Here is a 26,993-nt window from a genome sequence, read left to right as displayed (position 1 = left end):
TATGTAAGCCTCACAAAGTGACTTGAGACCTGAACTGGTCCTGAAAAAGTGGGTTTTAGAAATTTCTGAAAAATTTCAAGATTTGCTTCTAAACTTCTAAGCCTTCTAACGTCCCCAAAAAATAAATGATCCAAACATGAGGTAGACATATGAAGAATGCAAAGTAATAACTATTTTTGGAGGTATTACTATCTATTATAAAAGTCGAGAAATAGAAATTTGCTAATTTTTCAAAATTTTGGGTAAATTTGGCTTTTTTATAAAAATAAAAATACATTCTTTTTTTACCACTGTCATGAAGGACAATATGTGACGAGAAAACAATCTCAGAATGGCCTGGATAAGTAAAAAGCGTTTTAAAGTTCACCACATAAAGTGACACATCAGATTTGTGAAAAATGGCAGGGTTCTTAAGGGGTTAAAGAATGTTTGGGTGCACTTTACTCTCTCCGTGTATGACATGTTAAAAGTAAAATTTTAATATTAGAATTAATGGAACTAACAAAGTCCACAGCTTTCTTATCTTCACGAACGATGAAGGAGGCATCCTAGTTTCTCTTAGTAATGCAGTGACTTTCAGCATATATGGGGTTGTTTTTTGCTGGATAAGATGTTTTTAGTGGCATAATCTTGAGGGACATGCTGTATTTTTTTGTACTATAAGACTCATTCTGTAGCAGGAAAAACCCTGCCAAAAAGTACCTGCATCTTATATCCGCAGTCAGGTTGGTTGGAGAGGAAGGTGAATGATCATTTACCTCATGGAGAGGACTGTGAGAATCATGTTCATATTCACATACAGATGTTTGTTCAGCTGTATAAAATACCTTAATTTAACTTTACAAACACTTTTTTTTTTTTTTTTGCAGCCATTCTAACTTCTGTAAAAATAAATTGTGTGTGTTTCAAGCATTTTACATGGTAGTTTTGATGCCTTCTTTCATTTTCTAGCACTTTAAATGTTTTTCTAGGCGTTTTTCAGTTCTGAGAGAAAAACCAATCTTCGAAACACCAGAGAAAATGGCAGACCGAGAGAATGCTACATAAAAAAATAAATTAAAAAAATGCCATGTTATATCTTTTGTGGCCCCATTGAAGTGAACAGGTCTGCACCAGAGCCGCAAAAAATGCATCTCGAATGCGGACCACAACAACAGTCATGTGCATGAGGCCTAAGTTTGTGGGTGGAACGTGAAAAATGGGGAAAAGTTCAATGGGTATGAATACATAAAAAGAAAATGAAAAGCAGAAACTAACAAAACACCTTCACACCAGGAACTAGACAAACCAGTGACCAAGATTGCTTTCTGCAATCCAGCTATAGGCTGGGGAGACAGAGAGCATGTAAGTGCTGCCTCACAAGGGAGGAGAGACATGCCCATGCAACCCCTAACAAACAGGACAGGACTCAAGCACGAAGTAAGCTCTGGCATGGAGCGCAGATACACCAGTTAAGCTACCTGCTACACGTGTCAGCACGGTGCATTGCAGCAGGAGAGAAAGAGGGAGCATGGCGCCTGTGGGTAGGGGTACCAGCGCCGGCACGGACCTCTGGGCTAACAGTACCCCTTTTCTTATACCCCCGCTCTTAAAAATTGCTGTTCACAAATGCTCTCCATCCAATCTGACTGAGCTTGAGCTATTTTGCAAAGAAGAATAGGCAAAAACATACTTCAAAAGACTTGCAGCTGTAATTGCAGCGAAAGGTGGCCCTACAAAGTATTGACTCTAGGGGCCTGAATACAAATGCACAACACATTTTCCAGAATTTTGTTTATAAAATTTTTTGAAAACTAGGTATCATTTTCTTTGTGTTGGTTTATCACATAAAATCCATTTAAGTTTGTGGGCGTAATGTGAAAAATGTGGAAAAGTTCAAGGGGTATGAATACTTAAAAAGAAAATGAACTTCGCCCCCATCTGAATGAATCCTAAAAGTTGCCATACACTGAGCCAACAGCTATTCCATTTAGCCCCCCCCCCCCCAATATATGAATTCACAACTGCATAGCACTGTGAGTAACGGTGCAAACATCAGAGAAACCTAGGGTAGAGGAGACAGTTGGCATTGCTGCAGCTACTCAGACAGGGTTTTAACCATGTACTGTAGGTTTGACAAGGAGCTAGTATTAAGTCAATTACTTGATCCTTTTTCACCTTAACAAATACCATCAGGAGAGAGCAGGAAGCTTCTATACACATTAGATAGTTGGCTGTTCAAACCGAAATTTGGCTAGTTGGACTAACATTTATCTAATGTGTATGGTCACCTTAAGACTATGTTTTACATGCAGCATATTTGTTGCAAGTTTTAAGTCAAAATTCTACACTGAAATCTGGAACACAGCCCAGTTTAATGTATGTGACTAAAATTCTGATAATTTTTATTAATGGCATTTTTTTAAAAACAAAAACAGATACAAATAGTCCTCTCCCTCCAAAATCTGCAGCACGACAAATGTCCATGTCAAAGGTCATGAACAGAATCGTCCATAAAATACGGTGGTGCTCAATGGTGTAAAATCTATTAGGTCACAGCATGGTATTTTGTGTGTAGCTTTTGTCTTCTCAGAACCTGTGCACATTCAACACCTTCATTCATTCACTCCCTTACATAGTGTTATACATCAATTCCGGCATGAGAGAACTATTACACCCAGAGTATTCCATATTCCTTTGAGAGTTATCCCAGCCACTACAACACAAGAAGATGAAATGCAAGACCAACCAACCCCCATTTTATGCCCCCATGTTGTTGTCTGCCAGGTAGTGGACACTACCTTTCCCCATCACCTACACTCAGCCTATAGAGCGGTGTTATAATGCTGAAACCACGGACTCCATATTTTCTCAAATTTTTTCAGACTTTTTTTTCTGGTACACGTATCTTTCCATTCGGATCAACATATGAATATTTTCCACCAATTCCGTAACTTTCGGAGGATGATGTTTGATCCAATGATAAGCGATCAGTTTCCTTGCTTGATATAATATGCGTATTAAGGCTAATCTATTTTCCGTAGACAGTTGCAGCGTTTTAACATGCCCTAACACACAGAGAATTGCTGACTAATCTATTTGTATATCGAATACCTGCCGCAATAGACTTTACTGGAATGAGACTGTTGACCTAAGTCTAGGACAGTTTCACATAAGCTGGACTAAGTCAGTGTTAGGTGTTCCACATCTTGGGCAATTATCGTCTTCCTTATATCCCTTTTTTTTTCAGTAAAACTGGAGTTCTATAGACCCTATGCAGTAGAAACAGCTGTGAAACTCTATGAGCCTCACTCACAGCCACTGCCGTGAACTCCTCCAACACTACTTCCCATTGTTCTACGGTAGGTTCGGGTATATCCTCCTTCCATTTATCATATAACGTTAAAGGGTATTTTTTAGTTGCATCTCTAGCAGAACCTTATAATGTAGAGAAATAACTCCACTGGTACCCCCTTGTGAACTAGTAAGATCCAGGATTGAATGCTTATTGGCCGGTGCTATCTTTTCATGCTGCTCCTGTGTCTGTATTGCGTGTTGGAGTTGCAAATAAAGATAGAACTGAGTTTTGGGCAGAGAATATTCTTTTTGTAACTGTGCAAACTCCTTAAGGGAGCCATTCTCGAAAAGTTGATATATACGATTAAGCCCAAATCGTTCCCACACCCGGGCATTTTCTATTGTATCCAATTCTTTATACATGTGGTTGGGCCAAATGGGAGTGAATTGAGTATGCCCAATGAGCCCTACAACCGTTTTAGCCTTCCACCACACTCTGTGTATAGTGCTGAGTAAGCCGACACGCTTCCCTATTTCAAGAAATGTACCGTCCTCTATGGCTGACAACAGGTTTTTATCGTTAAGCGAGTATTTTACAATCCTGCCTGCTGTATTAAGGCCATCATCCACTCAGGCCAGACATGCTGCAGCTGGGCCGCTAAATAATAAATCCATGGGTCTGGGACATTCAATCCTCCTTGAGTTTTAGGTCTACACAAAGTAGCTAGATTTATACGCGGTATTCCCCTTTTCCAAATTAGGTCTCTGAATATCACGGTATAGAAAAAACGGAGGGGAATCCAGGTTGGGACATTATGTAGTATATATAAAAGTTGGGGCATGAAAATCATTTTAAGCAGATTAAACCAATCATAGTAAGGGGCAAGCGATTCCAAGCCTGGACCTTTTGTTTAAAACTATGTATCAATGGTGTCAAGTTAAGTTTCTCATACTCCTGCACGTTGTTCGAAATTTGGATGCCTAGGTAAAGGAGGTAACTATTTGTTAATCTGCTGCATGCGCTGGAAGGGTTCCCCCATCATTAGAGAGTGGCATCAGTACTGACTTCGTCGAATTTATAGTCAAGCCGGATAACTTCCCAAAACCATTTATAATGCTAATGGCCTCCGGAAGAGAAGAACTCCAGTCATCTAAAAATAACAGAAGGCCATCAGCATGTAATGGCACATTTTCCGTGGTACCTTGGAACCGAACCTGAGTTTGAGAAATGTTTTTTCACAGTCTAAATCAATTTCTGAAGTTATTATGCAAAGTCTCGCGAGACTTCGCGAAGTAATAACTTCGGCTCATCAGAGCCAATACATTCTAATACTGTACGGAGCGCTCGCTTCATACAGTATTGAAACAAAATTTTATGCGAATCGACTTCGGATGTTTCATCCGAAGTCGATTCGCTCATACCTAATCAAAATGTATTGGCTAAGAGTCTCAGATTTTATTATTAGAGTGAAGGCTTAGTCCATATATTATGTTTGCATCTATTGTTTTAGTGCATTATTTTCTGTGACTTTATAAATGTAACCATGCACATCCGCATATTTACTATCATATCGTGCAGGATGTTTTGTATCTTTTTTCCGTGATTTTTTTTTAATTTTGATTAAGGTGGCACATATAGCTGTGTGTGCTCCTCCTCTCATTGGTTGCTAATGCACACAGAGGTAACTAGGAGCAACACAGTATATGTGCAGGGTCTGCTCTCCAGAACATACATACACAACTGCATAGGTAGGTATAGAGTAGGACCTGTCTGACTGAGACCACCGTGGTGCTGGGTAGGTGGGCACAGATATGTTTTGATAAAAATATATTGGCTAAGAGTCTCAGATTTTATCAATAGAGTGAGGGCTTAGTCCATATACCATATATCATGTTTGGATCTATTGTTTAGTGCATTATTTTCAGTGACGTAAAAAAAAAATCTGGCCTTCATCCTGGCATCCTGCTGTGGAGCCATTCCTTGTCCACAAAGCACCAGAGCGGTAAGCGACAATGTAATAGAAAGGCTCGTCAAAAACAAGACAGCAGTGAAGGATGATGTCTCTTTAAATTTTGAGACCCTTAAAACATTGGAGAAGAAAATGGCTGAATCTGCTGAAAACTTTTTGAAGGCATCTCGTAAAGCTTCCAAAGCCAGTCTTGAAAGGAAAGCACCAACCTCCAATGACAGTCAGTCCGGGACATTTCCACCAGCCAAAAGAGCTGTGCAGAAGACACCTATGCTCCATCTACCAAACATATAGGAAGCCTGGTGCTGGGAACACTACAAGTAGAGATGGTTAGGGTTTGGGCAAACTTGTGGTTTCAAGTTTGGCGTACAAGGTTCGGGTTATCTAAGAATTCCTTTATGGATTCTGCTACCACAAAATTCTTAGATAACCCAAACCTTGTGCGCTGAACTTGAAATCGTTAATTTCTAACGATAATTTGTTTTCCCTTAGTCCTAACAGCAGCACAGATGGGGTTAACTGCCCCTGTGGACTGGTAGGACCGGCGGAATTTTAATGAGCCCAAGAACCAATAAACGATCTTCAGCTCCCTGAAAGGGAGGAGATCACCCCCCAGCCCACCGTGTCTTTAACAAGTATGATGTAAGTTAGGGAGGGATATTTGTGTGCTGCTGTTAGGACTAAGGGAAAACAAATTATCGTTAGAAATTAACGATTCCCTTACGTCCTACCAGCAGCACAGATGGGGAGATAGCAAGATAAAACCCCTAGGGAGGGTCCTCATGCCTGGCAGAAGTAAGAACTGTCTGCCCGAAAGCCGAAAACTCTGCCATCCTAGCATCTATCCTATAATGGGAGATGAAGGTTGACTCAGAGCTCCAGGAGGCCGCCTTACAGATCAACTCTAAGGGGAGAAGACTTCTTTCCGCAACCGAGGTGGAGACCGCCCTAGTAGAATGGGCTCTCACAAACTCGGGAGGATCTAAGGTTTGGGAGACAAAAGCTTCCTTAATGGCCTCCTTGATCCAGCGACTAATGGTGGCTTTAGACGCTTTACGGCCTTTAGACTTACCGGCAAACAGGATAAGGAGATTTTCATCTATCCTGAATTCTCTGGATCTATCCACATAGATCTGGAGGCATCTAGAAATATCCAGCGGATCTCTAGCTGGAGTATCAGAGGAGGAGGCTGTAAACAAAACTGGTAAGGAGATTACCTGGTTGATATTTTGAAAAGTAGGCACCTTAGGTCTGAAGTATGGTAAGAACTTCAGGAGTACTCTGTCCTGTAAGAAAATAATATATGGATGAATTGCAGAGAAAGCCTGCAATTCAGAGACTCTTTTGGCTGAGGCTATAGCCAGAAGAAAAACCATCTTTAAAGTTAAATATTTGAAATCAACCTCCTCCAAAGGCTCGAAGGGGGGAGATGCTAGACCCCTGAGCACTACTGAAAGATCCCACTGGGGAATGGGTTTCAGTATAGTAGGCTTTAGTCTTTCCGCTCCCTTCAGGAAGCGTTTGATGAGTGGGTCCCGAGAGTATGGCCTGTTGAGACAGGCCGAGATGGCACACATTTGTACCTTCAAGGTAGCTGGAGATAGGCCTCTATCTAATCCGTCCTGAAGGAAATGTAGTATCGCAGGAAGGGGCGGATCTGCAGACGCCACCTGTTTGGAATCACACCATGCCACGAAGATTCTCATGATCCTGGAGTAGGCCTTGTTTGTAGACTCTGCTCGGGAATGCGACAAAGTTCTCAGGACCGACTCGGAAAGCCCTTCTATGTTGGGAAGGGGCTGATCAACCTCCAGGCTGTCAGGTTGAACCTGTGCAGATCTGGGCAGAGGTGAGTGTCCCACGACACCAGGGTCTGCTCCGGGGGGAGTCTCCAGTATTGTCCCCGACTCATCTGAATGAGCTGGGTAAACCAGGATCTTTTGGGCCAAAACGGTATGATGGCTATTACCGAGGCCTGATCCTGACGGATTTTCATCAATACCCTCGGTATCATGGAAAAAGGAGGGAAGATGTAAGCCAGCCTGAACCTCCACGGTATCGACAGAGCATCTATCGCCAGGGGGTTGTCTTCCCGGTACAGGGAACAGAACCTCAGCACCTTGGCGTTGAACCTGGTTGCCATGAGGTCCACCTCTGGCATACCCCAACTGTGAACTAGCTGCCTGAAGACCTCCGGATGCAGAGACCACTCCATGGTCGGTAATCCTCGACTTAAGCGGTCTGCTATCATATTGAGGGAACCTCGGATATGAACGGCAGATAGATGGGAAAGGTTCAGCTCTGCCCACCGAAGGATCACCCCGATCTCTGATAGAAGGGGTAATGACCTTGTGCCTCCCTGCTTGTTTATATAGAGAACCGCAGTCATATTGTCTGACTGGACTTTCACCGCTTTGCCCCGAATCTGAGGGGCGAAGTGAAGGAGGGCTAGCCGGATAGCTCGAATCTCGCGAAGATTGGATGAAAGATGCCGCTCCAGGGGGGACCAAGATCCCTGCACTTGGGATCCGTCCAGGTGAGCGCCCCAGCCTACGAGGGACGCGTCTGTAGTCAATATGACCCAAACTGGTTGGGTCATAGACTTCCCTACTGGCAGTCGAAACCACCATCTGAGGGAATTCCGGGTCTGACCGGACAGGGAGCACAGGGAATCTAGCCCCGCAGGGCTGCCGTTCCATAAATGTAAGACCTCCGACTGAAGAGGACGGAGGTGCCATAGCGCCCAAGGGACTGCGTCCGCAGCCGCTGACATGAGCCCCACCATCTTCATGAGAGTCCGAATAGAGACTCGACGAGGGACATGAAGGACCTTTGCCAGGTCCTGAATCCGCGCTTTCCTTTCTTGAGTCAACCGGAGGGACATCTCCACAGAGTCGACCACGAATCCTAAATATTGGATTGAAGATGATGGGCTCACATTCGACTTCTGCCAGTTGATGATCCAGCCTAGGCGGAGAAGAAAGGAGATTGCGATCTGAAGATGGTGGGTAAGGATCGGAACTGAAGAGGCTATGAAAAGCCAATCGTCCAGATAAGGAATAATAGTCAGCCCTTGGAGTCTCAATGCTGCCACCACCGATACCACCACCTTGGTGAAGATAAGGGGGGCAGAAGAGATTCCGAAGGGGAGCGCGGTGAACTGAAAGTGCCTGCGAACCCCTGAAATCTGGACCGCGATCCTGAGAAATTTCCGGAAGGCGGAATGGATCGGAATGTGAAGATAAGCATCTTTGAGGTCCAGAGTAGCCATGACATCCCCGAGGTTGAGGATATGGGTGACTGACCTTATGGTTTCCATGCGAAACCTTGTTTTCCTTATAAATCGATTGAGAAATCTCAAATCGATGATAATCCGGAGGTCTCCCGTCTTCTTGGGAACCAGGAACACTGGTGAATAAATGCCTAGGCCTCTCTCCCCTGCCGGCACCTCCTCTAGGGCTCCCTTGGAGATATAGTCCTGGATGTAAGATTCCAGGACCACTTGTTTGGCCGGCCCGAAGTTTCGTGTAGCGACGAATCTCTCTGGGGGGAGAGAGAGAAAGTCTACCCGGTACCCGACGGAGACTAAGTTCAGAACCCAAGGGTCTGCGATCAACTGACTCCAGGAGTCTTTGAAAAGGGAGAGACGGCCCCCCACGGGTGTTTGGGGGAGTGGTATGGGAAAGTCTAGAGGAGACACTGCAGGGGCAGCAGGGCTTATCCAAGAGCCTCGACGAGGCCCATAGTCAGGAGGGTTTTGCCTCCTTAGCGGGTTTACGGGAGCGCCTCGAATACTTACGAGACGGTCCCCCCCCGATCTCTGCGCCTAGATTGCTGCCCCGGGCGTCCTTCGCGCTTCTTTTCCTGCCTGGGGCGTCCCCGAAAAGGCTGCTGGGGGAGGCTCTTCCCCTTTTTGTCGGAGAGCCCCTCCATGATTTTATCCAATTCGGACCCAAACAGCCTGTCTGGTTCAAAGGGGAGCCCACAAAGATTAAACTTGGACGCGTTGTCCGCGACCCAAGGTTTCAGCCAAAGTGGTCTGCGGGCAGCCGAAACTAAGGCCATAGTTTTGGCGGCCAGCTTCAACTGCATCTGGGTGGAGTCGACTAAGAAATCCATAGCCAGGTTGGCTGACTTGAAAGCTGCTAAGATGTCATCCCTGGATACGCTCTGGTCCACATCTGTCTGGATCTGATTGAGCCTAGAGCGTAGATAGGTGGCCACTTCAGTGGCCGCAATCGAAGTTGATGCGGAGGCAGCGGCCGCCGCATAACTCCTTCTGAGGGTGCACTCTGCCCTCTGATCTAGAGGGTCCTGCAGACTAGACCCATCATCTGCAGGGACTAGAGTGCGCCGGGACAACTTGGCTATCGCCATGTCCACCTTGGGAATGGAACCCCACGATTCCACCAAGGGTTTAGCCATCGGGTACATAAGCTTGAACTTTCTAGTGAGAACTGGGCCTTTCTCAGGCTTTCGCCATTCTGTGCGCATCACAGAAAGAAGGGTCTCATCCGCTCTGAAGACACGCTGTGTCCGTACGGCGGGATCGGAGGACTCCCCAATGTCAACATCATGGTCCCCCGACCTGATGGACTTAAGTAACTTCTGCGTTTTTTCTGGAGGGAAAAAGCAAGAAGTGACCTCTTCCTCCTCGTCGTCTTTCGGGTGGTGCGACTGGAGTGGTCATATCCATGGGAGTCTGAGAGGGTCCTGGTAACCTCTCATTCAATAAGCGCACCACTCCCTTAATGGAATCATCCACATATGTTTTCGTCCACTGAAACATCTCCTGCATCGTGGGTTCCGTGGACGCCGTGCGACAGCTCTCACACCTAGAATAGGGACAGCCGTCGTCTAAGGGTGTGTTACAATCAAAACACGCCAAATGCTTCCTCTTGGCCCCAGATTTTCGCTGATCCGGATCCTTGGGGGAAGCCATAGTCCTGTAATTGGAAACAAAAAAGACAGGTCATAACACCTACAAAAAAATTGGAGGTGGAGAAACGAGACCTTAAGGGGGCCCACCAGCACTAGAGATATATAGAGCTGCAGAAGGAACACACAAACCCACGGTCAAGCAATATAAGGATATCACAAGGCACAGGGAACTCTGGAGCTAGCTTGTCAAAGCAATGCAACCAGAGCACTGAATGACAGGCTCTGGGCGCTTAAAAGGAAGAAGCCCCGCCCCCTGGGCGGGTCCCAAATCGTAAGTATCCTAAGATATAAGAGAGCTAACAAAACTAGCTCAGCCTGCTCTGAATAGCTGCCCCGGGTCATCCTGGATCACAGGATATCTATCGGAAAATAATTCTTCTAAAAAGGGTGAGGAAAGGACCTCAGCCGGGCTGTGAAAAAAACCGGAAGTGACGTAGCGCAGCTAGTGCGCGTCACTTCCGGAAGATGGCGGCGCCCATAGCGCCACACGTGTGTGGCGATGGGAGGAACGGGAGACCAGGAGAACTGAAAAGGAGGGGGGATGGACGCCCCGCTCCCCGCGGTCCCCAGGTATAGAAAAATCGCCGCGATCTGCCTGAAAATAAGGGCAAAAAAGAGAGCCATTTGTAGAAAAAACGGGGCGATCCTTTATATTAGAAAGAAATAAAAAAGGAGCCCCTAACTCTCAGCTCCAAAGGAGCAATACGCCAGTCCAACCTGTCCAAAGGACAGAAAAAAACACGGTGGGCTGGGGGGTGATCTCCTCCCTTTCAGGGAGCTGAAGATCGTTTATTGGTTCTTGGGCTCATTAAAATTCCGCCGGTCCTACCAGTCCACAGGGGCAGTTAACCCCATCTGTGCTGCTGGTAGGACGTAAGGGAACCACAAGTTCGCTGAACACTAGAGATAGCCTATACTTGGAGAGCACAGAACAACTTGTCTCCAGATCACTTATCCATCCTGAAGAGCAGTAGCCAGGAAGGCATTCTGGATGATGACATCTTTAATAAGGCCCAGGATCTCCTGCAGAATCATTTGGGGGACTTTGATGGCCTGCAGCCCGCTGCTGCCATTCTCTTTCCAGGGTACATTGTGCTATTGAAGGCAGTACAACACGACGAGAACATGGTGCACTGGCTGACCACCTGCTTAAAAAATGGCAACATCCTAGTGGCCAACAACATCCAGACCAGCAATTTGCCTCTATCTGTTTACAAGTAGAGATGTCTCGAACTATTCGCCGGCAAACAGTTCCCGGTGAACATAGCTTGTTCGCGTTCGCCGCAGCGGGCGAACATATGCGATGTTCGGTCTGCCCCTATACATAATCATTGAATAAACTTTGACCCTGTACCTCACAGTCAGCAGACATATTCCAGCCAATCAGCAGCAGACCCTCCCACCTCCTGGACAGCATCCATTTTAGATTTATTCGGAAGCTGCATTCTTAGTGAGAGGAGGGACAGTGTAGCTGCTGCTGATTTAATAGGGAAATCGATAGCTAGGCAAGTGTATTCAGTGTCCACTGCAGTCCTGAAGGACTCATCTGATCTCTGCTGTAAGGACAGCACCCCAAAAAGCCCTTTTTAGGGCTAGAACATCAGTCTGTTTTTTTTTTTTTTCTTTCCTGTGCAATCAAATTGCAGTTGCCTGCCTGCCAGCGTGTGTGTCAGGCTCACAGCCCTGCAAGTGCATAGTGTCACCAGCGCAACTCATATCTGGTGTCATATTCGATTACATTTAAAGAAAAACAACAATTTTGACTGTAAATAACTAGCAGTCAGTTGCACACACGTGTTTGTGTGTTTAAGGCCCAGTGCAGTGCATAGTGTCACCAGCGCAACTCATATCTGGTGTCACATTCGATTACATTTAAAGAAAAACAACAATTTTGACTGTAAATAACTAGCAGTCAGTTGCACACACGTGTTTGTGTGTTTAAGGCCCAGTGCAGTGCATAGTGTCACTTCAGCGCCATTCATATCTGGTGTCACATTCGATTCCATTTAAAGAAATAAAAACAATTTTGACTGAATAACTAGCAGTCAGTTGCACACGTGTTTGTGTGTTTAACCACTTCAGCCCCGCTAGGTGAAACCCCCTTCATGACCAGAGCACTTTTTACACTTCGGCACTACACTCCTTTCACCGTTTATCGCTCGGTCATGCAACTTACCACCCAAATGAATTTTACCTCCTTTTCTTCTCACTAATAGAGCTTTCATTTGGTGGTATTTTATTGCTGCTGACATTTTTACTTTTTTTGTTATTAATCAAAATGTAACGATTTTTTTGCAAAAAAATGACATTTTTCACTTTCAGCTGTAAAATTTTGCAAAAAAAACGACATCCATATATACATTTTTCGCCAAATTTATTGTTCTACATGTCTTTGATTAAAAAAAAAATGTTTGGGCAAAAAAAAAAATGGTTTGGGTAAAAGTTATAGCATTTACAAACTATGGTACAAAAATGTGAATTTCCGCTTTTTGAAACAGCTCTGACTTTCTGAGCACCTGTCATGATTCCTGAGGTTCTACAATGCCCAAACAGTAGAAAACCCCCACAAATGACCCCATTTCGGAAAGTAGACACCCTAAGGTATTCGCTGATGGGCATAGTGAGTTCATAGAACTTTTTATTTTTTGTCACAAGTTAGCGGAAAATGATGATGATTTTATTTTTTTTATTTTTTCTTACAAAGTCTCATATTCCACTAACTTGCGACAAAAAATAAAAAATTCTAAAAACTTGCCATGCCCCTCACGGAATACCTTGGGGTGTCTTCTTTCCAAAATGGGGTCACTTGTGGGGTAGTTATACTGCCCTGGCAATTTAGGGGCCCAAATGTGTGAGAAGTACTTTGCAATCAAAATGTGTAAAAAATGACCGGTGAAATCCAAAAGGTGCACTTTGGAATATGTGCCCCTTTGCCCACCTTGGCAGCAAAAAAGTGTGACACATCTGGTATCGCCCTACTCAGGAGAAGTTGGGGAATGTGTTTTGGGGTGTCATTTTACATATACCCATGCTGGGTGAGAAAAATATCTTGGTCAAATGCCAACTTTGTATAAAAAAATGGGAAAAGTTGTCTTTTGCCAAGATATTTCTCTCACCCAGCATGGGTATATGTAAAATGACACCCCAAAACACATTCCCCAACTTCTCCTGAGTACGGCGATACCAGATGTGTCACACTTTTTTGCTGCCAAGGTGGGCAAAGGGGCACATATTCCAAAGTGCACCTTTCAGATTTTGCAGGCCATTTTTTACACATTTTGATTGCAAGGTACTTCTCACACATTTGGGCCCCTAAATTGCCAGGGCAGTATAACTACGCCACAAGTGACCCCATTTTGGAAAGAAGACACCCCAAGGTATTCCGTGAGGGGCATGGCGAGTTCCTAGAATTTTTTATTTTTTGTCACAAGTTAGCGGAAAATGATGATTTTTTTTTTTTCTCTTTTTTCCTTACAAAGTCTCATATTCCACTAACTTGCGAAAAAAAATAAAAAATTCTAGGAACTCGCCATGTGACCCCATTTTGGAAAGAAGACACCCCAAGGTATTCCGTGAGGGGCATGGCGAGTTCCTAGAATTTTATATTTTTTGTCGCAAGTTAGTGGAATAAGGAAAAAAGAAAAAAAAAGAAAAATCATCATTTTCCGCTAACTTGTGACAAAAAATAAAAAATTCTAGGAACTCGCCGTGCCCCTCACGGAATACCTTGGGGTGTCTTCTTTCCAAAATGGGGTCACTTGTGGTGTAGTTATACTGCCCTGGCAATTTAGGGGCCCAAATGTGTAAGAAGTACCTTGCAATCAAAATGTGTAAAAAATGGCCTGCGAAATCCGAAAGGTGCACTTTGGAATATGTGCCCCTTTGCCCACCTTGGCTGCAAAAAAGTGTCACACATGTGGTATCGCCGTACTCAGGAGAAGTTGGGCAATGTGTTTTGGGGTGTCATTTTACATATACCCATGCTGGGTGAGAGAAATATCTTGGCAAAAGACAACTTTTCCCATTTTTTTATACAAAGTTGGCATTTGACCAAGATATTTTTCTCACCCAGCATGGGTATATGTAAAATGACACCCCAAAACACATTACCCAACTTCTCCCGAGTACGGCGATACCACATGTGTGACACTTTTTTGCAGCCTAGATGCGCAAAGGGGCCCAAATTCCTTTTAGGAGGGCATTTTTAGACATTTGGATCCCAGACTTCTTCTCACACTTTCGGGCCCCTAAAAAGCCAGGGCAGTATAAATACCCCACATGTGACCCCACTTTGGAAAGAAGACACCCCAAGGTATTCAATGAGGGGCATGGCGAGTTCCTAGAATTATTTTTTTTTTTTGCATAAGTTAGCGGATATTGATTTTTTTTTGTTTTTTTCTCACAAAGTCTCACTTTCCGCTAACTTAGGACAAAAATTTCAATCTTTCATGGACTCAATATGCCCCTCACGGAATACCTTGGGGTGTCTTCTTTCCGAAATGGGGTCACATGTGGGGTATTTATACTGCCCTGGCTTTTTAGGGGCCCTAAAGCGTGAGAAGAAGTCTGGAATATAAATGTCTAAAAATGTTTACGCATTTGGATTCCGTGAGGGGTAAGGTGCGTCCATGTGAGATTTTATTTTTTGACACAAGTTAGTGGAATATGAGACTTAGTAAGAAAAAACAAAAACAAACAAAAAATTTCCGCTAACTTGTGCCCAAAAAAATGTCTGAATGGAGCCTTACCAGGGGGGGTGATCAATGACAGGGGGGGTGATCAATGACAGGGGGGGTGATCAATGACAGGGGGGTGATCAATGACAGGGGGGTGATCACCCATATAGACTCCCTGATCACCCCCCTGTCATTGATCACCCCCCCTGTAAGGTTCCATTCAGACATCCGCATGATTTTTCACGGATCCATGGATACATGGATCGGATCCACAAAACACATGCGGACGTCTGAATGGAGCCTTACAGGGGGGTTATCAATGACAGGGGGTGATCAGGGTAATCAGGGTGTTCACCCCCCTGTCACTGATCACCCCCCCTGTAAGGCTCCATTCAGACATCCGCATGATTTTTTACGGATCCATGGATACATGGATCGGATCCACAAAACACATGCGGACGTCTGAATGGAGCCTTACAGGGGGGGGTTATCAATGACAGGGGGTGATCAGGGTGATCACCCCCCTGTCACTGATCACCCCCCCTGTAAGGCTCCATTCAGACATCCGCATGATTTTTTACGGATCCATGGATACATGGATCGGATCCACAAAATGCATGCGGACGTCTGAATGGAGCCTTACAGGGGGGTTATCAATGACAGGGGGTGATCAGGGTAATCAGGGTGATCACCCCCCCTGTAAGGCTCCATTCAGACATCCGCATGATTTTTTACGGATCCATGGATACATGGATCGGATCCACAAAACACATGCGGACGTCTGAATGGAGCCTTACAGGGGGGTTATCAATGACAGGGGGTGATCAGGCTAATCAGGGTGATCACCCCCCTGTCACTGATCATCCCCCCTGTAAGGCTCCATTCAGACATCCGCATGATTTTTTACGGATCCATGGATACATGGATACATGGATCGGATCCATAAAACGCATGCGGACGTCTGAATGGAGCCTTACAGGGGGGTTATCAATGACAGGGGGTGATCAGGGTAATCAGGGTGATCACCCCCCTGTCACTGATCACTCCCCCTGTAAGGCTCCATTCAGACATCCGCATGATTTTTTACGGATCCATGGATACATGGATCGGATCCACAAAACGCATGCGGACGTCTGAATGGAACCTTACAGGGGGGTTATCAATGACAGGGGGGTGATCAGGGAGTGTATATGGGTGATCACCCGCCTGTCATTGATCACCCCCTGTAAGGCTCCATTCAGACGTCCGCATGTGTTTTGCGGATTCGATCCATGTATCCATGGATCCGTAAAAATCATGCGGACGTCTGAATGGAGCCTTACAGGGGAGTGATCAATGACAGGGGGGTGATCAATGACAGGGGGTGATCAGGGAGTGTATATGGGTGATCACCCGCCTGTCATTGATCACCCCCCTGTAAGGCTCCATTCAGACGTCCGTATGCTTTTTGCGGATCCGATCCATGTATCCGTGGATCCGTAAAAATCATACGGACGTCTGAACGGAGCCTGACAGGGGGGTGATCAATGACAGGGCGGTGATCAATGACAGGGGGTGATCAGGGAGTTTATATGGGGTGATCATGGGTGATCAGGGGTTTATAAGGGGTTAATAAGTGACGGGGGGGGGGGGTAGTGTAGTGTAGTGTGGTGTTTGGTGCGACTGTACTGACCTACCTGAGTCCTCTGGTGGTCGATCCTAACAAAAGGGACCACCAGAGGACCAGGTAGGAGGTATATTAGACGCTGTTATGAAAACAGCGTCTAATATACCTGTTAGGGGTTAAAAAATTCGGATCGCCGCTGGCAGGCTGGAGATCCACTCGCTTACCTTCCGTTCCTGTGAGCGCGCACGCCTGTGTGCGCGCGTTCACAGGAAATCCCGGCCCTCGCGAGATGACGCGTATATGCGTCATTGAGCGCAGGGCTGCCACCTCCGGACCGCACATCTGCGTTAGGCGGTCCGGAGGTGGTTAAGGCCCAGTGCAGTGCATAGTGTCACTTCAGCGCAAATCATATCTTGTGTCACAGTAGCTTACACGCATAGTACAACTTAACTAATCTAAAAAAAATGACGGGCAGAGGCAAGCCACCCCGCAGGGGCCGTCGTGCTGTTATTCCCTTTGGCCCTAGACTAATGCCCAGTGTTCAGAGGCCATATACCCTGAACTCGAAAAGTTCTGAGGACATAGTTGACTGGCTAACACAGGACACCCAATCTTCTACAGCTTCCGCTCGGAACCTTGACGTACCATCCTCCTCCAGCTCAGCTTCGGGCACCTCTCAAGTTACCACTCGACCTCCGGCCGCCACCACCAACACTAGCACCACAGCCTCTTCACTTGATCTGTCAGAGGAGTTATTTACACATCAGTTGGAAGAAATGAGTGATGCGCAACCATTATTGCCAGAGGATGTAGATAACAGGGATAGTTAATAATCAGTCAGGCTGCATTATACACATGGATGTACGGTGTGATGATGATGTTGTACCCGCTGCTGCTTCCTTTGCTGAGTTGTAGGTTTGGTGGACCAAGGAAGTCCAAGAAAAACGGACAGAGTAACAGGCGCAAATCCACAACCAATGGTAGAAAAAAATTGGTTTATTCAGGACAACGCGTTTCGGGGTGCATGACCCCTTTATCAAGTCTGGTGGATCGCAGGGGAGCCGCTCGTATCCCAGCACGTGGGATGTCTGGAGTGGTTGATTCACGTGAATCAACCACTCCAGACATCCCACGTGCTGGGATACGAGCGGCTCCCCTGCGATCCACCAGACTTGATAAAGGGGTCATGCACCCCGAAACGCGTTGTCCTGAATAAACCAATTTTTTTCTACCATTGGTTGTGGATTTGCGCCTGTTACTCTGTCCGTTTTTATTGGACTTCCTTGGTCCACCAAACCTACAGTTCCCGTACTCACCCATTCGGCGGTTCGGCACTGACCGAAGGGAGTTTGGACAGAACCGGCGGCACCAACCAACCCTCACGGGCACTCAGCTCTCATTGCAGTTGCACCCAATTGGTGCAACTTGAACAGGTGAGCATATTACCTCTCGTCTGAAAAGGGAAATAATCCTCTACATATTCACCCTATGAGCGCCTTCTCTTTCTTTTTGTCTACTACCGCTCCTTTGCTGAGTTGTCAGATACAAGTGAAGCTGTTGATGATGACGATGTGTCCGTGGATGTCACGTGGGTGCCCGCTCGAAGAGAAAAAGAACAGGGGGAAAGTTCAAATGGGGAGACAGAGAGGAGGAGGAGGAGATGAGTTGGAAGCAGGGGGAGGTCATCGCAAGGAGCTAGTGGCACAGTCAGACAGCATGTATCTGCACCCGTGGTCAGCCAGACAGCACGCCAATCAACGCATGCTGTTGCCACCACCAGAATGCCGTCATTGCAAAGCTCAGCAGTGTGGCATTTTTTTTGTGTGTCTGTCTCTGATAACAGCGATGCCATTTGCAACCTGTGCCAAAAGAAACTGAGTCGTGGGAAGTCCAACACCCACCTAGGTACAACTACTTTGCGAAGGCATATGATCTCACATCACAAACGCCTATGGGATCAACACATGAGTAAAAGCAGCACACAAACTCAAAGCCACCATCCTCCTCCTGGTCCAGCATCTTCAGCCATGTCAACCACTGCTGTCCTCCTTGCCCCCCTCTCAACCACCCGCCACGCCACCTTTCGCCTTGAGCAGTTCCTGCTCATCTGCCCACAGTCAGGTGTCTGTCAAGGACATGTTTGAGTGTAAGAAGCCACAAAGTCACCCCCTTGCCCAGCGTCTGACAGCTGGCTTGTCTGAACTCTTAGCCCGCCAGCTTTTACCATACAAGCTGGTGGAGTCTGAGGTCTTCAAAAAATTTGTAGCTATTGGGACACCGCAGTTGAAGGTACCCAGCCAAAATTTCTTTGCACAAAAGGCAATCCCCAACCTGTACTCGATTGTGCAAAAGGAAGTCATGGCATGTCTGGCACACAGTGTTGGGGCAAGGGTCCATCTGACCACTGATACCTGGTCTGCAAAGCATGGATAAACCTGCTGACGGCTGCCAAGCATGGAATGCGTGGCTCTGCAGAGGAGTTGGTGACACCGCCATGACTTGCAGGCAGGCCTGCTGCCACCTCCTCTACTCCTCCTACTCCATCCTCTTCCATAACCTCCTCAGCTAAGTCCTCTTCTGCTGCTGCGTCTTGCTCCACATCAACGGCACCCCCCCCAGCTCCCCAGGGGCTATTCCACATCCCGTTTATATGACAGTGTCACGCCGTCTTGGGGTTGACTTGCTGAAAGCAGAGTCACATCGGACCAGCACTCCTGTCCGCCCTGAACGCACAGGTGGATCAGTGGCTGACTCTGCACCAACTGGAGATCGGCAAAGTGGTGTGTGACAACGGAAGCAATTTGTTGGCGGCATTGAATTTGGGCAAGCTGACACATGTGTCGTGCATGGCACATGTGTGTAATCTGATCGTACAACGCTTTGTGCATAAGTACCCAGGATTACAGGACGTCCTCAAGCAGGCCAGGAAGGTGTGTGACCATTTCAGGCGTCCCTACACGGCCATGGCGCACTTTTGAGACATTCAGCGCCGAAACAACATGCCAGTGAGGCGCTTGATTTGCGACAGCCCGACACGTTGGAATTCAACACTCCTAACGTTCGACTGCCTGCTCCAAAAAGAAAAAGCCGTCAACGAGTATTTGAATGACCGGGGTGCTAGGACAGCCTCTGCGGAGCTGGGAATTTTTTTGCCACGTTACTGGACGCTCATGCGCAATGCCTGTAGGCTCATGCGTCCTTTTGAGGAGGTGACAAACCTAGTCAGTTGCACCGAAGGCACCTTCAGCGACATCATCCCATTTGTTTTCTTGCTGGAGCGTGCCCTGCGAAGAGTGCTTGATCAGGCCGTAGATGAGCGTGAAGAGGAAGAGTTGTGGTCACCATCATCACCACCAGAAACAGCCTTATCAGCATCGCTTGTTGGACCTGCGGCAACACTGGAAGAGGAGTCTGAGGAATAGGAGTCAGAGGAGGAATGTGGCTTGGAGGAGGAGGAGGAGGAAGACCAACCACAGCAGGCATCCCAGGTTGCTCGTTGTCACCTATCTGGTACCCATAGTGTTGTACGTGGCTGGGGGGAAGAACAGACCTTCAGTGAGGTCAGTGAGGATGAGGAACGGGACATAAGGAGCTCGGCATCCAACATTGTGCAAATAGGGTCTTTCATGCTGTCGTGCCTGTTGAGGGACCCTCGTATAAAAAGGCTGAAGGAGAACAACCTGTACTGAGTGGCCACGCTACTAGACCCCCGGTATAAGCAGAAAGTGCCTGAAATGTTACCAAATTACCGGAAGTCGGAAAGGATGCAGCAGTTCCAAAATAAAATTAAAAAGTATGTTTTACACAGCGTATAAGGGTGATGTTACAGCACAACGGGAATCTAACAGGGGAAGAGCTGAAAGTAATCCTCCTCCTACCACGACCAAGCCGGCAAGGACAGGACGCTTTACAGACGTGTTGTTGATGGAGGACATGCAGAGCTTTTTAAGTCCTACGCATTGCCACAGCCCTTCGGGGTCCACCCTCAGAGAACGACTTGACCGACAGGTAGCAGACTACCTCGCCTTAACTGCAGCTATCGACACTCTGAGGAGCGATGAACCCCTTGACTACTGGTTGTGTAGGCTTGACCTGTGGCCTGAGCTATCCCAATTTGCGATTGAACTTCTGGCCTGCCCCGCTTCAAGTGTCCTGTCAGAAAGGACCTTCGGTGCAGCAGGAATATTTGTCACTGAGACGAGAAGTCGCCTAGGTCAAAAAAGTCTAGATTACCTTACCTTTATTAAGATGAATGAGGGATGGATCCCGAAGGGACTGACAGTGGGGGATACATTCGACTAAAAAAGGCCTGATGACTGAGATGAGCTGCCTTGGGCTAAAAATGGTCCACACGCTGCTGTATTTTATCTCTGAATGCCGGATGACTTGCGTGACTTATCCGCCACCAACTAGGGTTCATGCTGCAATGTTTTAGGGCACTTTCTGCCTGGGAAACATCAATTTTTCTGGCCGCTGCTACAGCAGCGGCTGCAACTGTGCCTAGTTTTTTAGGCATGTGTACATGCCTAATTTGTCGGCTCTCTGGGGCTGCACTGTGGCTGCAAAAACCAAACAAAAAAAAGGCATATACATGTGTCAATTCCCCTTCGTGATCGTTACCTTGTTGTGGTGAAGGGGCTTGCGTATCACAATGAAGCGACCACCTCTATGAGTGTGTTGGCAATGGCAATGTTGGCACACCCCAGATGATAAGGTCGTTGCTTCATTGTGAACAGACCAAAAGCGATCGGCTGGATAATTTTGCATAGAAAAAACATTAATTTTCTTTGTGATCATCTAAGGTGATCATTAAAGCTTACTAGGCCAACAATAGGCCCACACTGCAGAATCATTATTTTCTGTGTCACTGAACTACCTCAGCACGACCATAGGCTTTGAAAAAAAAAAAAACATTGCCTGCAATCTCCCAAACGTGCGCACGAGCACAGTCATCACTACACCAAGATTGACGCATGGAGGAACGCAATTTATGTCATGAGTGTGTCAACTATTGACAACTCTTTGTGGTTGTCTAAAATCTATTCCATACATGTCCCCTTATAGGGGACGTAACAGGGATTAAACTGATAGTAATAGTACTACTTATTGGGATTGCACAGTACATTACACAGTGCACGCGCAGTGCCCCAAATTGGAATTAAGAGGACCGACCAAGCATCTTTTTTAATCTCCCGGTTCCTAAAATCGATGCCATATACACGTCCCCTTATAGGGGACGTAACAGGGATTAAACTGATAAGAATAGTACTACTTAACACGCCGCTCATATCTGGTGGCACATTCGATTGCACGCACAGTTCCCCAAATTTAAAGTAGGAGGACCGACCAAGAATCTTTTTCCATCTCCCGGTTCCTAAAATCGATGCCATATACACATCCCCTGATAGGGGACGTAACAGGCATTAAACTGATAGGAATAGTACTATTTAACACACCTATGTAATTTTCCATGGGAGTTTTGCCATGGATCCCCCTCCGGCATGCCACAGTCCAGGTGTTAGTCCCCTTGAAACAACTTTTCCATCACAATTGTGGCCAGAAAGAGTCCCTGTGGGTTTGAAAATTTGCCTGCCCATTGAAGTCAATAGCGGTTCGCCCAGTTTGCCCGTTCGCGAACATTTGCAAAAATTCGCGTTCGCTGTTCGTGAACGGAAAATTTTATGTTCGCGACATCTCTATTTACAAGCAGATTAATAACCTCTACAGTGTAGTAGTCCATGAGCCCCTAAAACATCAAAAATTTCTCAACGTGGATCAGCAGAGAAACACCTATAACTATCGGGTATTCACCATAGCATTTGCCACGGCAATCTTTGAGCACAACGTGATGAGAGACCAATTAATATCCTGCCTGCAGAATGACAGGATTACAGGCATTCCCAAAAAGGTCAATTAGCGACTCCATTTCTTTAATGACATGCCTTGTACCCCTCTGCTGTCAGTTATTGGATAAAGTAGCTGGAGAAACTATCCATATGAGTACTCAAAAGTACTTCGGGCATAGAAGAAGTAGCACAGCAGGATCTCTCTTATCAGTCCCAGTCTTGGGGGTTGTCTGGATGCAGGGGCGGATTGGGAACCTAAAGTGGCCCCATATTGTAGGAGGGTCTAAATTGACAGGAGAAGGGGCAAAAAAGTAGGGGTCAGCAATACCATAGCGCAAAATACTACATACCACAGTGCCTCACAATATATTGTCCCAAAAGCTGTCCTTCTGAGTTGCCATCAATAGAGGCTCATTTTCTCTCCTCTTCCAGTTGTCTCTGATTAAGATATGGAGAAGGGTGATTAAAAGGTGAGATGTGGGACATAGTTGAATTCAGGAGGGCATGTCGCTAGCCAGGTACATGAGTACCTGATTCTAAGAGAGTTAATTACCACTGTCTGGATGCAGGTGCGCATATGTGGACAGAATGTCAGCAAAAAGGGGATCATCCTGGTCCATAAAAGTTTTGGGCAGATACTCCCATCATTTTGGTGATGAACATATTGCAAGAGTTGGACCAGATTATGTTTACCAAGAAGAGATCTGGTTATTGGAAACATGTCACTTCTAACAGGATTACCCAGAAGGCCTTCCAACAACTAATCCAGGTCTACGGAAGCCAGAAGAGCATACCAGGATACCGGGCTGTGGAGATCATCCAGGTTCCTGGGAAGGCTGCTCTCACCCTTTCCCTGCAACAGGAGACCTTACTGACCGTGCAGGCTGGAACAAACTGAAAACTAGATGGCCTCGAAGTGGTCGTGGAGCCTGTGGACCTAGTATAGTTTTTTTTTTGCCTTCCTCTGGCCCAACTTGCAGGATAACAGGCTGAACTGGATGGACAGATGTCTTTTTTCAGCCTTATAAACTATGTTATGTAATTCAGTTTTCTTTGTTAAGACTATAGAGTTAATTAATTGATCCTTACTTTGTTTTCCAGGTAAAAATTCTGTCTGATCGGGGAGGATTAACATAGATAAAAGGTTTTGTTTTTTTGCAAAAACTTTCACATTTAGATATATAAGGGATATAGAACATATGCACAAAGGGGAGGTTTGCAGCGATGACCCCAGGAGTGTCGTGTCTGGAGGATTCAGTTCGAGAGTAGACCAGGAAATAAGTTAAAGCACCAAGAACCTGCTCAAAGAACTGTAAGTACGTCACATTGCACCACACTGGTAAAATGGCAAATACGCTCCAAACACAGTTGCATTGCGGTGTGCGGGCTGCAAATATCGCCCTAAGGGACTCATACCTTCCTATCTCACTGGCTGTTCATAGTGTGTTATACACTGCCTGTCCAAAAAAAAGTCGCCACCAAAAAAAAGCCTTTAGCTTTGATTACGGCACGCATTCGCTGTGACATTGTTTTGATAAGCTTCTGCAATGTCACAAGATTTATTTCCATCCAGCGTTGCATACATTTTTCACCAAGATCTTGCATTGATGATGGTAGAGTCTGACTGCTGCACAAAGCCTTCTCCAGAACCCCCCAAAGATTCTCAATGGGGTTAAGGTCTGGACTCTGTGGTGGCCAATCCATGTGTGAAAATGATGTCACATGCTGCATGAACCACTCTTTCACAATTTGAGCCCAATGAATCCTGGAATTGTCATCTTGGAATATGCCTGTGCCATCCGGGAAGAAAAAATCCATTGATAGAATAGCCTGGTCATTCAGTATTTTCAGGTAGTCAGCTGACCTCATTCTTGGAGCACATACTGTTGCTGAACCTAGACCTGACCAACTGCAGCAACCCCAGATCATAGCACTGCCCCCACAGGCTTGTACAGTAGGCACTAGGCATAATGGGTGCATCACTTCATCTGCCTCTCTTCTTACCCTGATGCGCCCATCACTCTGGAACAGGGTAAATCTGGACTCATCAGACCACATAACCTTCTTCCATTGCTCCAGAGTCCAATCTTTATGCTCCCTAGCAAATTTAAGCCTTTTTTCTGGTTTGCCTCACTGATTAGCGGTTTTCTTACGGCTACACAGCTGTTCAGTCCCAATCCCTTGAGTTCCCTTTGCATTGCGCGTGTGGAAATGCTCTTACTTTCACTATTAAACATAGCCCTGAGTTCTACTGTTGCTTTTCTTCGATTTGATTTCACTAAACGTTTAAGTGATCGCTGATAACAATCATTCAGGATTTTTTTCCCGCCACATTTCTTCCTCGAATACGATGGGTCCCCACTATTCTTTCAGTTTTTAATAATGTGTTGGACAGTTCTTAATCCAATTTTAGTAGTTTCTGCAATCTCCTTAGATGTTTTCTCTGCTTGATGCATGCCAATGATTTGACCCTTCTCAAACATGACCACGAGATGTGTCTTTCGATATGGTTGTTTAAGAAATGAGAAGCAACTCATTGCACCAGTTGGGGTTAAGTAACTTATTGCCAGCTGAAAGATAATCGCCAATGCAGTAATTATCCAATAGGAGGCTCATAACTATTTGCTTGGTTAAATCCATTTTTTTTTGGACAGGCAGTGTATACTGGGAGCTGGAGTAAGGATTAAAGCTGCAATCAAAGGGACAGACATTTATCTGTGGATTACAAATAGAGAAGCCTGCGGATTACAAATAGTATTGCGCAATACTTAGGGTGCACACCAACGAGGAACTCTTCCAGGGACATACAAGTGCCGCTGGCCTGCTTAACCCCTTACCGACTACCCATACGTGTTTTCACGGTGGTCCCCAAGGGGCCTTGGGCTGTAGCGCCACCTTTTTACGGCGGCACTTCAGCCCAAGTTAGCGATAAAATCAATCGCTGTAGCTCCGTGCCTGCAGCTACCGGAGGTAGCTGAGGGCTCGGGGCAGTGATCAGAGACCGTGACAAGCGGTCTCTGATCACGTGATCGCCGTGATACACTTTATCATGGCGATCACAGAAAATGCTGGCAGCAGAGCTGCCCGCACTAAACTTTCTCCCTCCTCTCATGTAAGAGAGGAGGGAGAAAGTCTCCGGTGCAGCGATCGGGTCCCCCAGCACTTCTGGCCCTAAGCTGGGTCCCGATCCTCCACCCCCCCTCACCCTCAAGAAAGATGGCGGCGGCAGCCCGTCGCATGCACAGACTGAAAGCCGGCCGCCGCCGCTCACAGTAAGGTCTCTTTCCTTCAGGAGAGAAGAGAGAAGTTCAAATTATGCCCCGATCAGGTCCCCCAGGACCCCGATCAGGGCAATATGGCTCCCAGAGTTTTTTCTTGCTTTTTTCTTGCCATAATACAAATTCTAACAGTCTATTCAGTAGGACTATCAGCTGTGTATCCACCTGACTTCTCTACAATGCAACTTATGGTCCCAACCCCATTTATAAGGCAAGAAATCCCACTTATTAAACCTGACAGGGCACACCTGTGAAGTGAAAACTATTTCAGGTGACTACCTCTTAATGCTCATCAAGAGAATGCCAAGAGTGTGCAAAGCAGAAATCAAAGCAAAAGGTGGCTACTTTGAAGAACCTAGAATATGACATATTTTCAGTTGTTTCACACTTTTTTGTTATGTATATAATTCCACATGTGTTAATTTATAGTTTTGATGCCTTCAGTGTGAATCTGCAATTTTCATAGTCATGAAAATAAAGAAAACTCTTTGAATGAGAAGGTGTGTCCAAACTTTTGGTCTGTACTGTATGTGAAATATTGCAGTTGAAAATATGAAAATGTGCCAATTTTTACAAATTTTCACACATTTTCACTTTTTTTAAAATAAAGATACACATATTATATTGGTAGAATTTTACCACCTAAATAAAGTAGAATATGTGACAAGAAAACAAAGTCAGAATTACTTTGATGTGCAAAACCGTTACAAAGTTATTCTAAGCTAAAATGACACGTCATATTTCCATAATTTGGCTTGGTCATTAAGGCCCAAACAGGCTTGGTCACTAAGGGGTTAATGGACTTTGGAGAAAACACCAGATTTACTGGTTTATTGTTAGGCTGTGTTAAATTCACTGTTGATTTATTTTCTGTGTACCAATCTGTTTATATATTCTCAGCTTCTTGTTCACTATATTGTTCAGTAAACTCAACTGCTGGTAAAGAACCGTTGTCTGTGTGGCATCATGTACCCTCTGTACCTGTGGGTCCTGCTCTCGGTCCTCTTTCACATAAAGCTGGATTTTTGGGGGTTTCCTTTTGTTGTTTTTCTACAACAGGTAAGACATCATTTTGGAGTAAAGTGCACCACAAAAAAGGCACAAATACAGTGATAAATGTGGGTTTATATGGCTTTCAACTAGAGATGAGCAAAATTTTGTTTTACAAGTTCGAGTTTGGGTTTTATTACAATTCCGTGATGGATTGCGTTATGATGAGCCATAATGGAATTATACGATGGAATGTATTACGGAAGAGCTTTAAGAGGCACTTCCTCATAATAGAAGTCTATGGGCCACATAACGGATCCGCCTGGCTTCAGTTATACAGGGGCCCTATCTTGCACAACCCTTTTAACCACTTTCCGTCCGCCCATAGGATATAAACGTCCTATGGGTGG

The sequence above is a fragment of the Bufo gargarizans genome, chromosome 5 (assembly GCF_014858855.1).
Source record: "Bufo gargarizans isolate SCDJY-AF-19 chromosome 5, ASM1485885v1, whole genome shotgun sequence".
NCBI classification, from domain to species: domain Eukaryota; kingdom Metazoa; phylum Chordata; class Amphibia; order Anura; family Bufonidae; genus Bufo; species Bufo gargarizans.
The sequence above is the reverse complement of the archived record's forward strand: the minus strand, read 5'-3'. Positions refer to the sequence as shown.